Source organism: Dasypus novemcinctus, chromosome 3, assembly GCF_030445035.2.
Source record: "Dasypus novemcinctus isolate mDasNov1 chromosome 3, mDasNov1.1.hap2, whole genome shotgun sequence".
Lineage (NCBI taxonomy): Eukaryota > Metazoa > Chordata > Mammalia > Cingulata > Dasypodidae > Dasypus > Dasypus novemcinctus.
The window spans coordinates 102,389,169-102,404,499 of NC_080675.1; the positions used below are offsets into that span (position 1 = coordinate 102,389,169).

General features: G+C 41.1%; 1 pseudogene; it reads right to left on the bottom strand.

Annotated features, from left to right (window-relative positions):
• Window positions 1-13,423, bottom strand: part of LOC101429337 (olfactory receptor 4F6-like) — a 53,508-nt pseudogene extending 40,085 nt beyond the window's left edge.
• Window positions 13,424-15,331: the final 1,908 nt, after the last annotated feature.

The following is a 15,331-nucleotide window of genomic DNA, read 5'->3' on the forward strand; positions in this document are numbered from 1 at the left end:
AGAGCTCTGATGGAGAGGTACCATGAAATGAATGTTGTTTTTATGCCTGTTATCATTACATTTATTTTGCAGCCCATGGATAAAGGAGTCATTTCAACTTCCAAGTCTGATTATTAATAAATACAATTTGTAAGGCTATAACTGCCATAGTGATTCTTCTAATGGAACCAGGCAAAGTAAATTGAAAGCTTCTGGATTTGCCATTCTAGATGCTGTGAAGAATACTCACAATTCATGGGAGGAGATCAAAAGTCAACATTTAAAGGAGATAGGAAGAAATGGATTCAAATCCTCATGGATGACTTTGAGGGTTTCAGAATTTCAGTGAAAGAAGTAAATGCAGAGGTGGTAGAAATAAGAAGTTAGAAGTGGAGCTTGAAGATGTAACTGAAGTGCTGTAATCTCATAATAAAACTTTTTTGTTTACATTTTTAAATTTATTTTTGTCTTTTTTTAAAAGATACATAGATCACAAAAAAAATGTTACATTAAAAATATAAGAGGTTCCCATATACCCCACACCCCACCCACCCCACTCCTCCCACATCAACAACCTTTCATCATTGTGGCACATTCATTGCCTTTGGTGAATACATTTTGGAGCACAGCTGCACCACGTGGATTATAGTTTACATTGTAGTTTACACTTTCCCCCAGTCCATTCAGTGCATTATTGCAAGATATATAATGTCCAGCATCTGTCCCTGCAATATCATTTAGGACAGCTCCAAGTCCCGAAAACACTCCCACATCACATCTCTGCTTCCCTCTCCCTGCCCTCAGCAACTACGGTGACCACTTTCTCCACATCAATGCTACAGGTTCTTCCATTGCTAGTCACAATATTTCTATAGTAAAATACCAGTAAGTCAACTCTAATCCACATTTTATTCATCCATCCTGTGGACCCTGAGATAGTGATGTCCACTCCACCTCTAAAATCGAGAGTGGGCTTAGATCCCACATGGCTGATGGGTGTGGTTCTCCTTCTTCCAGTTGTAGGCACTCTCAGTTCCTTGGTGTGGTGGTTGACCATCTTCACCTCCCTGTTAGGTGATCAGGGTAAGTCCAAAGAACTGGAGAGTAGGATTTGCAAATCTGCTGAGACTCAGGGTCCAGCTGACACATGGCCAACCTAGAGATTCAAGTCTCCTGAGTATCATTGGAACATCCTTCTTCACTGGCCTTTGTTCTTGCACGTGGGGGATCGATGCTATTCCATTGGGGAATGCATCAGAGCTCCCCTGGATGAGAACTCAGCACTCCCTCAGTTGTCATGTGTAACGCTACCTACTCTGGCAATACCCAATGAATATTTGAACAAATTTATATACCCTATATGTATGCCCTGGACAACTCTCTCCCACCCATGCATCCCCCATCAATGACACCTCACACCAGTGCTCCTCCCTGCCATAGTTCAAACCCTCTGTGATCTAAAACTTCTTCAAAATTGAAGCCTAATATATTTCCAAATTCAATTAGTAGGAAATTGAAATAGTAATGATAGGTTTAAAGATTAGAAATACAACACATAATAATTTAGGAAAACTTATAAAATAAACTTAAAAATAAATTGCGGTATTCAAAAATAAAAAATATCATAAAATTTTTTCGACATTTTGCCTTTCATCACTGTAGTAGGTGCTGCCCTGTACGTACAGTGGCAAGCAATCTCTTCCACTTCTTCCTCAGGGTCTACACTGACATAAATTTTTATTATGTCTTCAAAAACATTTTAGATCACAGTAAAGTCACTTATACAATATAAGGGACTCCCATATACCCAACATCAAATCCTTTTCCCCCTTTCCCAGCAATGATCTTTTTACATGTGGATGTTATATTTGCTACCGCTTATATACAAATATTGAAACATAGCTACTAACCATGGTTACATTATGCTTTACACTATGGTTTACATTTTAGACTATACACTTTAAAATTTTTTTGATGAAATTTAATATGTTTACAGTAACCTTTGATGCTCATTTACATACTGTTAACCAACCTCTTATTTACTGATTTGTGTTCTTCTACCTTAGCAGTTCCAAAGATGATTTCTGACCTGTACTTTGGGCACAAAACCATATAGTTACAAGAATGCACCCTTCAGATATTTGCTTTCCATGTCCTGGGTAGATCTGAGATGATGTTGCTCATCACCATGGCCTTGGGCTATTATGTTCTCATTTGTAAATCTCTCCACTACCTGACCATCATGAGTCTTCAGATGTGCATTTTGCTTCCATCTGGTGCTTTGTTTATAAGTCTCATTTACTCTGAGGCCCAGTTAGCTTTTGTTGTCCATTTACCATTTTGTGAACCTAATGAAATAGACAGCTTTTATTGTGATCTTCCTTGGTTTATCAAAATTGCCAGCACAGACACCTACACCTTGGAGTTCATGGTTACTGCCAACAGTAGGTTCATTTCCATGGGATCCTTATTCTTATTGATGATCTCCTCTCATTTCATTCTGCTCAGTTTGTGGAAACATTTGTCACTTGGCTTGTTGAAGGCCTCTCTACACTGTCAGTTCACATCACTGTGGCAGTTTTGTTCTTTGTACCATGCATCTTTGTCTGTATGTGGCCAACTCCTACAATGCCAGTAAATAAGTTTCTTGCCATTTGAATTTATGATCAAACCAATCAGAAACCCTGATATTTACACACTGAGGAACAAGGACAAGAAGATGGCAATGAATGGACTGAGTAGTTAACTCCTGAGTTTAAGGAAGATCTCCTAAATAACTATGTGAAAACAAGTTTCATTGTACATACTACAACCACTTCAAGTAAGACAATTTCTTAAATAAGTAAGAATTGAAATTTACCCCACAAATGCTTAATGTACAGACCATCTTATTGAATTAAGTGTGGTCATTGTTCTAATTTCAGAAAGTCAAAAAATCTCAGATAATTTCATCTAGTGTATAATGATTCATAAGATTACATAATTTAATTGCCCATTTCTGGGCTATTTTAATGTCCTTAGGAGTTTAACTTCAGAACACTCATTTTATTTGTGCAGTATAAATTTTTAATTATTCATAGAAACCCTCACAAATTTTCAGAACTTCAGACCAGATTACTTTGGTCACAAAGCAATATTGGATGTTGATCAATTCCTCTATTTATGGGTTAAAAAAATGATTCGTGAAGAATGATCAATTAACTTTAGATTTTTAACTTAAAAACTATGTAACTTCATGATCTTTGTGTTTTATGTTCATTGTTTTATTACCTATAATGAATAATTCCTTGAATTAATTATTGTTAAAAGGATTGACTTTTGTTGGATTAAATATTTTTCGTTGAACTGCCACTTTTGACAATTTTCAGAACAGGTTGTTTATTATGAGCTTGCATTGGATTATCACATTATACTAAAATGTTTTTGTCAAATGTATAACATTCTCAGCAATTGTTAAGGGGAAATTGATAAAATGCAAAATTACAGCTTTAGACTCTGTTGTAAATTTGGCCTCAGACATCAGAAAACCGGGATTCAAATTAATTAACTTAGAAGTAATATCCTCAATCTTAGAAGACATTATAAAATATTTAACTTTAAAAAGAATTTCAAGAGATGGACTAAAAACTTGGAGTAAGAAAGAAAAGTACAGTAGTAGAAGAGTAGGCAGAACATTGACAGGTACCTATAATAAGGGGTGTTTGACTAATGGTAGGAGAAGAAACAAGAAGAGCTAAAGAGACAGTGTATTTCTTATATTGATCTATGATCATTGCTCTCACATTTGCTTGACTTATTTCTAATTGACTCAAGTTCTTTACCCAGTTATCTATAGTAGGGATATATATATAAATACAGACATATATATACACATCTGTTGCTTGTTTCACAATTTTTGAAATTGTGTCCAAATGTTTATGAATCATTATCCAAGGAAATTCTTTGAACTTGGACTCAGTTCTTTACTGGATCTTTTCATGGTATTATTATTATCCAGCAATTATACTACCCAACTGCTTACTAAATAGTTTTCTCTGTTACATTATATAACTCTCTTATTTCTCATGATATGGGTTCAAACTTGCTTTATTTGATATACTGCATTGTGGGTTCTGTTCCATACTATCACAATAAAGTGAATAGTGCAATCAATTGTCACATGAAGTTTTTGGTTTCCCAGTACATAGTAAAATTATATTTATACTTTGTGTGGTTTAAATGTGCAATAGTGGAGGCAGGGCAAGACGGCATCCTTCCCTTTATTCCCCCCTGCGACGGTTTGCTCGGTCGGTAGAGGTGGGGTCTGGCTGCGGACGAGGGGTCGGTCCAGCTCTGGACGAGGGGTCGGTCCCACTTGGGACGAGGGGTCAGTCCCACCTGGGACGAGGGGTCGGTCCGGCAGCAGACGAGGGATCGGTCTCACAAGGGGTTGCGCAGTTCGGCTGACGGGGTTGCCCGGCGAAGCCGGCGACGAAGGGGTCGCCCGGCGAAGCAGGCGACGAAGGGGTCGCCCGGAGAAGCGACAAAGGGGTCGCCTGGAGAAGCAGGTGACGAACTGGGGACAAGGGAGGCCAGGCCCTTGTCGGGGGCTCTCAGGACTGGAGGGCGCACGGCAGAAGAACTACTGCGGAGACAAGGTAAACACGCAAGTCCACTTTACTGAGGGAGAGGCAACAGTTTTATAGGGGCTGGGGAAGGCTGATTGGTCGAAGCCACGCCCTGTTCTGATTGGTTGCCAGCGAAAGGTCAGTGGGCGGTACTGGACAGGGGAAGGGTGGTGGTTAGGGATTGGCTGTCGCTGTTGCTGGGGGAAGGGGCAGGGTTTAGGGATTGGTGGCTGCTGTTGCTGGGGTGGAGGGCAGACTTGAGTTTCCCGCCCACGCCTGGCTGTTGCTGCTGTCGGGGGAAGGGAAAAGGGCAGACTGGATTTTTCCGCCCATGCCTGGCTGTTGCTGCTGTCGGGAGAGGGGAAAAGGGCAGACTGGATTTTTCCACCCACGCCTGGCTGTTGCTGCTGTCAGGGGAGGGGAAAAGGGCAGACTGGAATTTTCCACCCTGCGCCTGCGCAGGGAGAAAGAAGAAGAAGGGTGCCACCCCACAGGCATCGTGTGGCGCCATCTGGGAGGAGGGGCAGCCGCGGAAGCATGGCTGCCGAGAAGGGGAGACCCGAGGGCACTCTGCGCCCATGCCGAGCTTCCTTCAGGGGTGGCGGTGAGTCCGACCAGCCACCCTATTATGGGGGCAGCGGCTTGGCCTGCCACGGCTGCTCCCCCGCCAGGCCAGCAAACCACACTTCAGCCCGAGGGGTGACCGCACCCCCCATGGTCTTTTTTTCTTTTTTCTTTTTCTTGCTTGCTTTCCCCCACTTCTTGTCCCTTTTTTTCCCCCTTTCTCTTCTTTTTAATTTTTTTTTATATTAGGTGCTGCAGGGAGTGCTTCACATTTGCTTTGTTTCCTCATCCTCAATTTCCTCTTTTCTGTGGCTAAAGTAGTGAAGGGAAGTGGTCCTATGTAATTAATATGACAATATCATAAGAGTTTAACACCACTTTGTAGAACATGACCTCATCTATGGAATGCCAATATTTGGTGCTGAAGCACAAGTCAAAGCCTTTAATAACTAATTTGGTCAATGATGGGCCTCAACACAATCTTTTGTATGTGCCTACCCCATCAGGGCAGAGGCCTCTGAAGCCTGAGGTACTTTAGGTTCAGAGCTTCACATGGTGTGGGATACATGGGAGACTGAGTGGAGAGACTCCAAGGGCACCACCACATAACCATATAGGAATGAATTTTAGGAGTTTATTAGCAGTTATCTCTCACCCATGTTGTCAGTGGAATCTGTATGCAGACTGAGCAGTAGTGCCCATGTAAGTGCCTCCATTTTTAGAAGAGCTCAATAAATGACCAGGATTTTCCTTAATCCAAGGACTCCAAGAGGCATATTTGGTGGTATCCAAGGCCTTTAATCTGAAATTCATTCCCAGTAGGACAAGGGTGTGAAAAATGAGCCATTTCTAAGACATGTGGATTACAGAAGATATGATTCTGTGTATGGACTGTAATGAGAGTGAGAGATATGGGATGTGCTACGTCAGAACAAAAATAAGCCACATTGGTGTTATGTATGTCTTAATGTCTGTGGTAGGCTTGTGTTTGATGGTGGTGGTAATCATTGGCTGGGGACCAAATGATGCCCAGGAATTTGACAGAGTTTGAGTTTCTTTGTATTTTCTAGGGAGTTATTTCCCAACTCCATTTCTATAAATGATGTGTGAGTATGGTTAGGTCTCCTTGGAAGCCCTCCTTAGAGTCAAGACCCCTTACTTGGGTGCCAATATTGTGGTTTTGTAAAGATCATTTGTTAAGGTCTTGGTGGCAGGGGTTAGGAAATATTTATGTATTTATTTTAGATATGGCACTAAATAAAGCATGTTGGTCAATTCACTTAAAATAATACAATTGCCTGTGCTTTTGTGTATATCTTTCAATAATTAGTTGATGTTATGGATGGAAGTTTTGATGTGCAGGACTTGTGCATTAACTGGTCAAATAGAGCTATTATATAGGGAATGGTAGGTATTCACTCTTTAAGAAGATCTTGGATTTCAGGCTGGAGCCCAAAATACCTTGTTTCAAGTAATATTGTGGTATTTATCACCATAATTGGCTGTGGCAGTTCCAGGTGGGTCCGATTTGGCACTGGACCCCTGTTTCAGTTTGCTAAGGGCTGCCAAGCAATATACAAGAAATGGTTTGACTATTACTCTGGCAATTTATTAATTTAAAACTTACACATCTGAGGCCATGAAAGTGTCCAAATCAAGGCATCAACAGAAGATTTTTTCCTGAGCTGCATCTGTGGGTATACATGACGGCATCTGCTCATCTCTTCACTCTCTTCTGGGCCTCACTGCTTTCAGCTTCAGGCTAAAGTGGCATCCTGTCAGCTTCTGCATTCTGTTGATTTCAACGTCAAGCTCCTGGGCTTTCTTTCTCAGCCTCTGGGTTCCTCTATGTCTGTGGCTTTTTATTCTTCTGTTTATAAAGACCTCCAATAAGAGGATTAAGACCCACCTTGGGTAATGCAACCCAATGGAAAGCCCTTAACTGAAGTATTTAATCCAAAGTTCCCACCTACAACAGTTTGTACACACAGGAATGGATTAGTTCTAAGGAAATGATACAAACTGTCACACCCACCAAGGAAGCCAAATACTTGATCTTATTCCAGGAGATAAGAGATATGTTAAAGTATCCATACCTATAGAAGAAAAAGTGAGAGCAAAATATCCAACCATTATGGGTAGTTGTTTAATATGAATTATTCCAATAGTCTCAAATCTCATGGGAGTGGGGGACTGGGCCTTTGGACCTCAGGAGGAGTTGGGAGTTTTTTTATAGGAGACCTCTATAGTGTGGCTGCCTGGGCCTGATATCTCAGGATCTGTTTCCTTCCATGCACACACACACCCTGCCCATAGGTCCACCCTGTCCATAGCCTTGTGGATAATATGAACCATTCTGATGGCTGCAAGGTAATGTGGGAGGAGAGGGAGACTTATAAGAAAAGTTTTCCATGACTCAGGGTCAAAGAAGTCCTGCCCAGAACCACAGTTGAACTCCATGAGCCCATTACTTTAACACCATCTTTTTAAGTAACAATTGGGTCTTATTAATTGTTTGCCAGTGAATAACTGCCTTGACCATAATACATGCAATGGAGAGTGTTGCCCTTTTTTTTAAGTTTATAGGGAAGGAGCCTTCATTATTTCACTTCTCCATAGGTTATAGTCACCCTATAAATTGTTACTATTATTTTTGTAAACAGTTATCTTTTAAATCAATTTTTTTTATTTTAATTTTACTTTGTCTTCATTTTGCCCTTCTCAGACTCTCATTCTGGCAATCTAAGTTTCTGAACTATATCAATTTCCTTCCACCTGAAGAACTTCTTTTACATTCATTAAAGGTCAAGGTAGGTCTGCTATTGATAAATGCTCTCAATTTTTGTCTGTAAAAGCCTTTCTTTCTCCTTCACCTTTTTTTTAAACAGAGCAATTTTATTGATACATATTAATTAAACATAAACCCATCTTAAGTGTGCACTCATTTGTATTTGGTGTAAACACATATTTGTGCATTCATCACTTAAATAATTCTTAGAGCATTTTCATTTTTCCAATAATGTTAATGATAAAAAATAATAAAACTCATCACTCATCACCTCTCAATTTTGTTTCCCCTGCCATTCATAGGCTGCTATTCTTTTTCCTTCTCTCTAGTGTATTTGTATTTATATTTTGTACAGTCCATCTTATATATGCAATAGCATCCATATCCATGTTTTACATGAGATTTCACTATCTTACACAGCCAATGTTATAGTTTTTACTTTTTCTTCTAGCAGCATACATGCCTTAGATTTTTCCTTTTAACCACTGTCATACTGATGTAATAGCTTTGCTAGTTACAAATACCATGATGTGTTTTCACAGTTTTGATTCCTTTCCAAAGATTTACAAACAACCTTTTAACCAGTTCTGCATAGATTAACCCTCAGCTTTCCATTCTCTACCCTCCTTCTATTTTCTGGTGACCTACATTCTAATTATTAACTCAATAGGTTTAGAGTGCAGGTGAGAGTCAAAGTTTACAGAGACCACAGTGAAAAGGTTCCTGTCATGATTGCTGCATAGACCAAGATAAATATGATAACAAAGAAAACTTCAAGTTCCTAAGTGCTGATGAGTCCTAACAATACAAACTCAGGTATCATTGAACTATTCATCTTGTTCATCTAGTCTGTGTAGGATTTTCAGAAAATCTTTAAAATGAAGATTATATGGAAAATGTATCATTTAAACTTGTAAGTTTGAAAGCTAGGACATACAAAAAGTGAATATTTGACTCGTATAGAAAGAGAAAAGATGAATATTTCTGAAAAAATCATTTAATAGAATAATACAAGCAATATTCATACTACTGCATTTTTTCTGCCAGAAAGGAGCAAAATAGGAGAAATAAATTGTAAAGTTGTGTTACTGTAGTATGCCAGGGTAGATTATATCTCCATATGGGTTTAATGTTACTATTACCATGAGTTCATGAGTTCATAACCCATGAGTTCAATGAATCAATGTACAAAATGAGTGAAATTACTGTCAGTCAAATGAGTTACTTCAAGTGAATAAGAGCATAATCATTTATCTTTTTGAATATAGCATTTCTACCACTATATCTTCCCTTAATTTGAAATAGTCAGATATATGCATGTGAGTGGAATTAAACAGCCCTTCATCATATTACTTTGGTGTTCTTTGTTCTATCATATATTATGCTTTTACCCTCTGTTTCATCCTCAAAATATATTGCAATAATTTCAGTTGTTTCTGAAGGATTAAAATGTCTATAGTCTGCAATATATTCTTATCCTCTTCCTCACAGAGAAAGTACAATAATAAAATACAATGAAATCATACCATATGTAATATTGCTGCCTGATTTATTTCACTTAGAATAAAGTTTTTTTAAAAATAATTGTAATTTTTTAAATTAGAGAAGCTGTGGGTTTACATAAAAGTCATGCAGAAAAATCCAGAATTCCCCCATATTCCCCTTTTGCTGACATTTTGCATTGATGTGATACTTTTGTTTCAGTAAATGAAAGAATATTAAAATATTACTGTTAACTATAGTCTATAGTGTGTATTAGGTGTATTTTCCCATATACCACCCTATTATTAACACCTTGTAAAAGTGACATAAATTTTCATAAAGGAACATATTTATATTTGCATCATTCATCACAGCCATTATTCACCACACTCACTGTGTTATACAGTTCCATGTTTCATCCTCTAGCTTTCCTTCTAGTAACATACACAACCCAAAACTCTCCCTTTCAACCACATTCACACACATAATTCAGCTCTGTTAATCATACTTACAATAATGTGCTAACATCACCTTTATCCATTTCCAAATATTTACAAACAACCTAAATAAAAATTCTGCACAAATTAAGCATCATCTACCCATTCTACTGACATGAAATATAAATATAAATAAAAATCTATACAGACTGAATTAAATTAGTGGTTATATAGGGTTAGGGAAAGATAGGAGGATTGAGAAGTGACTGCTAAGGGGTATGGGGTTTTTCTTTTTTGGAGTAATGAAAGTTTTCTAATTGAGTGTGGTGGTGAATACACAAATCTGTGATTATACTACAAGCCATTGATAGTACACTTTGAAGGGATTGTAAGGCATATGAATATATCTCAATATGATTGCTTAAAAAATGCAATGAATGAAAGTTTCTGGACAGGAATAAAAATGTTTTGCAGTGTCCAAGATTTTTGTTATTGGTATTTTGTACCTTATACTTGGCATTTGAATCTAGGTGATAGCCCAAATTAAACTGATTTGCTAACTGATTAGCTAACTTCTATCTTATTTTTCAGTCTTGACTTAAATATTTTTATCCCGGCTTTCTAATATTTTTGTCCCAACTTGACTTAGATCTTTGGATACCATCTTTCTTTTCTTTTTTCCTTTTTCTTTTTTTAATTATTGATATGCCACACACAAACAAATACACACTCACATAAACACATACTTATACCATGCTCTAGATATGGAGCACCAGAATAAAGTGTGGAAAATCTGGTCTGAATTTCAATTTGTTGACTTACTAGTTCATCAGATATTCAGATGATATTTCTTATTTTAAATATAAGAATTTTTTAAAAAAGGAATAAGAGTCAAGACTTAAATTTCACTCCTGGCCTCAACTTTTTCTATGTATATACAGTGTCAACCTTTTTAAGAATCAATTTATTTTTCTGTAAACTTAAAATAAATCACCTCTTCAACCTAACAGATTGTTATGAGCCTCTCAAAGGTAACATATGTGTAATTTATTTGTATATTTCTTTGCATACATATGTTATTTATGCACATTAAAATTTTTCCAATTCTTTAATATTATCTCATTTTCTAAGAAACACAGTGCTATTCATACAAAAAGAATCAAAAAGAATTTTACTGTGGAAGACTGGCAAAGAAGAAACTAGGTTAATGAAAGCATTTTACTCTTTTAAATATAATCGGTATAATTACCTGGCTGCCTTCTTTTTAATGTATTCTTGTCAACATCTTTGGTATCCTTATCCATGCAGAAATTGAGTCTACATGTTAGTAGTAAAAGTGTTTTAAAAGAGATATAGCCCTTAATCTCAAAATGCTTGAGGTGATTCACAAAAGTATGTTTTTAATAGTACCTATAAAATTGGAAAATTAAAAACAGGAAATGTTATTTACTACTTAGGAGCTATTTTTGAAGTTTTAAAATATGTTTATAAATAATGTCCAGCTACAGCTACATACAGATGGACTCAAATCAGTTATGATAAATGAAGTAATTCATTATGATAATTTTTATATAGGAGTTACAAATTATCTAAGAGAAATACATTTTTCACCCAGGCACAAATGATAATAGAGTAAAAAATGTTAAAGAAGTCTTCATAATTTAAGTCAAAGTTTAACCTGAAAGGGAAATCTTAAATAAGTAGTATATATAATGCAAATATCAGTGTACTGAAAAGTAATGAAAAGTAATGGAATTCTTATAGTTCTGGCAAAGAAGGTACTAAATCAATGTTAAGGGTCAATAATGAGGTTGAATAAGGAGGTATGGAATTTTTCCTTTGGAGTAAGGAAAACTTTCTGAAATGAAGTGAGCTGATGACTGCACAATTCTGTGATGAAACTGAGAGCCACTGAGGGTACAATTTGGAGGGACTGTTGTACAAGGCAGGGGAAAATATAACACAGTGAACCTGTGGTTAACAGTAGAAATATGAGAACATTCTCTCATGAACTATAACAAATATACAATACTAATATATGGTGTTAATAATAATATCATTTGTGGGAATAATTTACAAAATACAACCTATGGACCATAAATAGCAGTAATATTATAATTATTTTCTTCCACCAAATGTAACAAATGTGTCACAACAATGTAAGGTGTTGGTGGTGGGGCAATGCATGGGACTCCTATTTGGTATGCATGGATGTTTTGTAAGCTTGCAACTCCTCAAATTTAAAATATTTAAAAATTTTAAAAATGAGCTCCCTCTGGTTTGGTTTCTATCTAGCAGGAACTATATCTGAGAAGGAGATGTATGACCTGCAAATGGGAGACCCTAGCCTTCCCAATGCCATGCATGTGGCTAAATGTTGCTGAGCGTGAGGGTTTTGACCTTGCTCAGGCCCAAGAGTCGGGGGGGTCAGCTCCTACCGGACCGCCGGTGGGGGGTGCTCCAGGGAGAGAGCACTGGGGCTCTCCAGGTGTGGGGGACGCGCGGTTAGGAAAGAACCACGGAGACCGCCTGAGCGCAGGAACAGGTCTGCTTTATTGCGGAAGTACACTTGGTTATATAGGCAGGGAAGGGGGTGGAGTATGAAGGGGAGAGCAGGGTGGAGGGGCGGCTGCAGATTGGCTAAAACTGGGGGGGCATACCTCTGGTAATACGCCATAAGGAGTTACTGGGGAAGAGGGCAGATTGTAGGTTGGTAATATGGGCGGGACTGGCGGGAAGGGTGGCGGGGGCTGGAAGGGGAGGAGGGGCGGAGAAAGGCGGCAACAATTGTTCCTTTTGTTTTAAAAAGAAATTGAAGCAACAAGTTTTGGTGAGCACGGTGGGTGTGAATGGCTCGGCGTGCGCAGCAACAAAAGACAAGGATTAGGAGGAAGAGTAGGAGGAAAAGGTGGTTATAGGGACGGGCACGGGGATAAGACGAGGGGTGGGGGGAGACCACGAGAACCGGCCGGTCGTGAGCGGACAACATAGCATCTGGCCAGGATGCATGTGCCCCACCATTAGGGTCGGCGCACGCCGGCGCCTGGCGCACGCCGAGCCTTGGCAGCGAAACGGGCCTGTGATGCCCCTGTACCCCTCGCCTGAGGGGGAGGAGTAGTTGGGGAGAAGTAAGGAGAGGAAGACAAGAAGCTATAGGCGTGCGGTCTGGAGTAGGTGGCGCAGACGGAAGGGGCGTGGTGAACGGCTGGGGGGGGACTCAGCGGTGGCGAGGCATTGGTAGTGGACTTGTACAAAGGAGCTGAACACTGCATTGGCTTGGTCTTTGGCAAGGCGGACTATTCTCCTGATGGCCCAGGGGCCCACGGTGAGGGCTAAAAGGATAATGATAAGGGGGCCTAGGAATGGGAGCAGGTACGGGAGAAGAGAGTGAAAGAGTGTAGAGGAGTAGCTCGCGTTGTCGCGTTCTCTTTGGCGTCGCTCCAGGCCTTCGCGGACTTTTTGTAGGCTATCTTCTGCGAGGCCGGTGGTATTGGCATATACACAACATTCTTCTCCAAGGGCGGCGCAGAGCCCCCCTTCTTTGAGCAGGAGGAGGTCAAGGCCATGACGGTTCTGGAGAACGACCTCAGAGAGAGAGTTAAGGGAGTTTTTTAGATGCTCAACAGCTTCTTGGAGATAGGTAATATCTTGATCGACTGCCTGCTGGAGGGAGGAGAGGGAGGCGGATTGCGTAGCAAGGGCGGCGAGCCCTGTGCCTGCTCCAGCGAGACCTAAAAGGGTGGCGACGGTAAGGACAGCAGTAACAGGCTCCCTTTTTTGAAAGTGGAAAGAGAGGTGGCGGGTGTGAAGAGAGAGAAAGAATTCATCATCTCCATGGAAAAGGACTCATGGGGCGAGGAAAATAAGCAGACAGGTTTCATTAGTGGCGTTGAGGGTGGCGACGTTGAGACAGGGGGTTAATCCCGTGGAGGTACAAAGCCACTGGGAGGTGTTATGGGGGATTAAGAATTTGGTGGAAGCGCTGGGAGAGGAGTAGTTAGAGCAGGCGTGCATAAGGGGATGGGAACCTTGGCGGAAATGAACGCAGCGCCCTGTGGAGGAAACAGATTGGAAGGTTAGGGGAACGGAAGAAGTGTTCCAGTTGCATCCAGTAGGAGAATTTTCGGAGGATTCACTGAAGGTGAGGTTTGTGGCGACGGGTTCATATATAGGAAGAGAGGGGGACAGGCAGAACCAACAGCTTTTGGTGAGGTTGGGGTGAGAGGAGTTTAGAGAAGCGTACGAAGCTCTGATCAGATTAATGAGGGGGCTGGGGTACAGAGTAGGGGGTAAGCGAGGCTTGGGGTTTGGGAGCTGAGGGAGGCAGTGGCGAGGGGGGTGCCGGGCGAAGGAGCGGGCGAGGTGGAGTGGGGCAGGGAAGGGGGCTGTGCCTTTGGAGGATTGAAAATCTGATTTGGGCCCACTGGGGTGGAACGTGTGGGAATTGGCTCCTTTTTTATAGTGATAATGGCGCCGTAATCGTAGCCTACTGCATACAGGCGGGCTCCCCACATGCGGCCTCATAACCAGAGGTCGGAGTTGGGGTCTTTGACTGTGAGTGTGATGGTGTTCCATCGAGTAGCATTACGCTGGAGAGTGAGGTATGGGTCTTTGTTAGGGGCGCTGGACCATCCGTGGGCGATGGTTTCGCACCCCCAGGAAGGACAGTAACAGTGCATTGGGTCATGGCATCCTCTGGTGGAGGATGGGCACATGTAGAAACCTGTGGCAGCGGGGTTGTGTCCCCCCCACTCATAAGACGGAAGGTTCGTGCGTCCAGTGAGGTTGGCGACATCAGTAGTGAAAGAGGGGGCGGAGGCAGTTACGTTCGAGGTGAGGAGTCTTTTTTGTTGCCAGAGAGAGAGGATCCAATTGAAGGACTGGTGACTCGGGTTGGCAGCGGCTGGGAGAGTGAGGGAAGCCAGGACGAAGAGAATGGCTGCGAGGCTGTGTAGAGGCATCATCTGATGGTGCGGCATCTTGATGATGGCTGGTGCTGGATCCGGGTGAACGGGGCCACCTCTGGGCCGTATCCACTGTCAATGTTATCTCTCACTGAAGGCACAGGGTGCTGATCGTTCGGTGGAACTAATGGGTCAGTGGCGGGCCGAATGCAACGCCCAGGAACCCAGAGCGGCTGTGGCTCAGAATCTGGAAAGACGCAAGCAAAGCCCCTCCCCTGTGCTAGGAGGGGAGCTGGATCTTGCCAACAATTTGTGGCAGGGTCTTTCCAATGGACGAGGGGAACTTGCGAGGGCTGCCACATGGGTCCCCAGTGTTTATGGGTGGGGGAGAGTCCATGGTTATCGAAGGTTAGGAGATTGTGATGAATGAGGCAGGCAGTCACGATGTCGGCGGGGGCCTTGTGGGGAGAGGAGGCCCTTTCTTTTTCAATGAGTAGCTTGAGCTGTTGGTGAGTGCACTCGATGATTCCTTGCCCCTGTGGATTGTATGGAATGCCAAAATGATGCGTG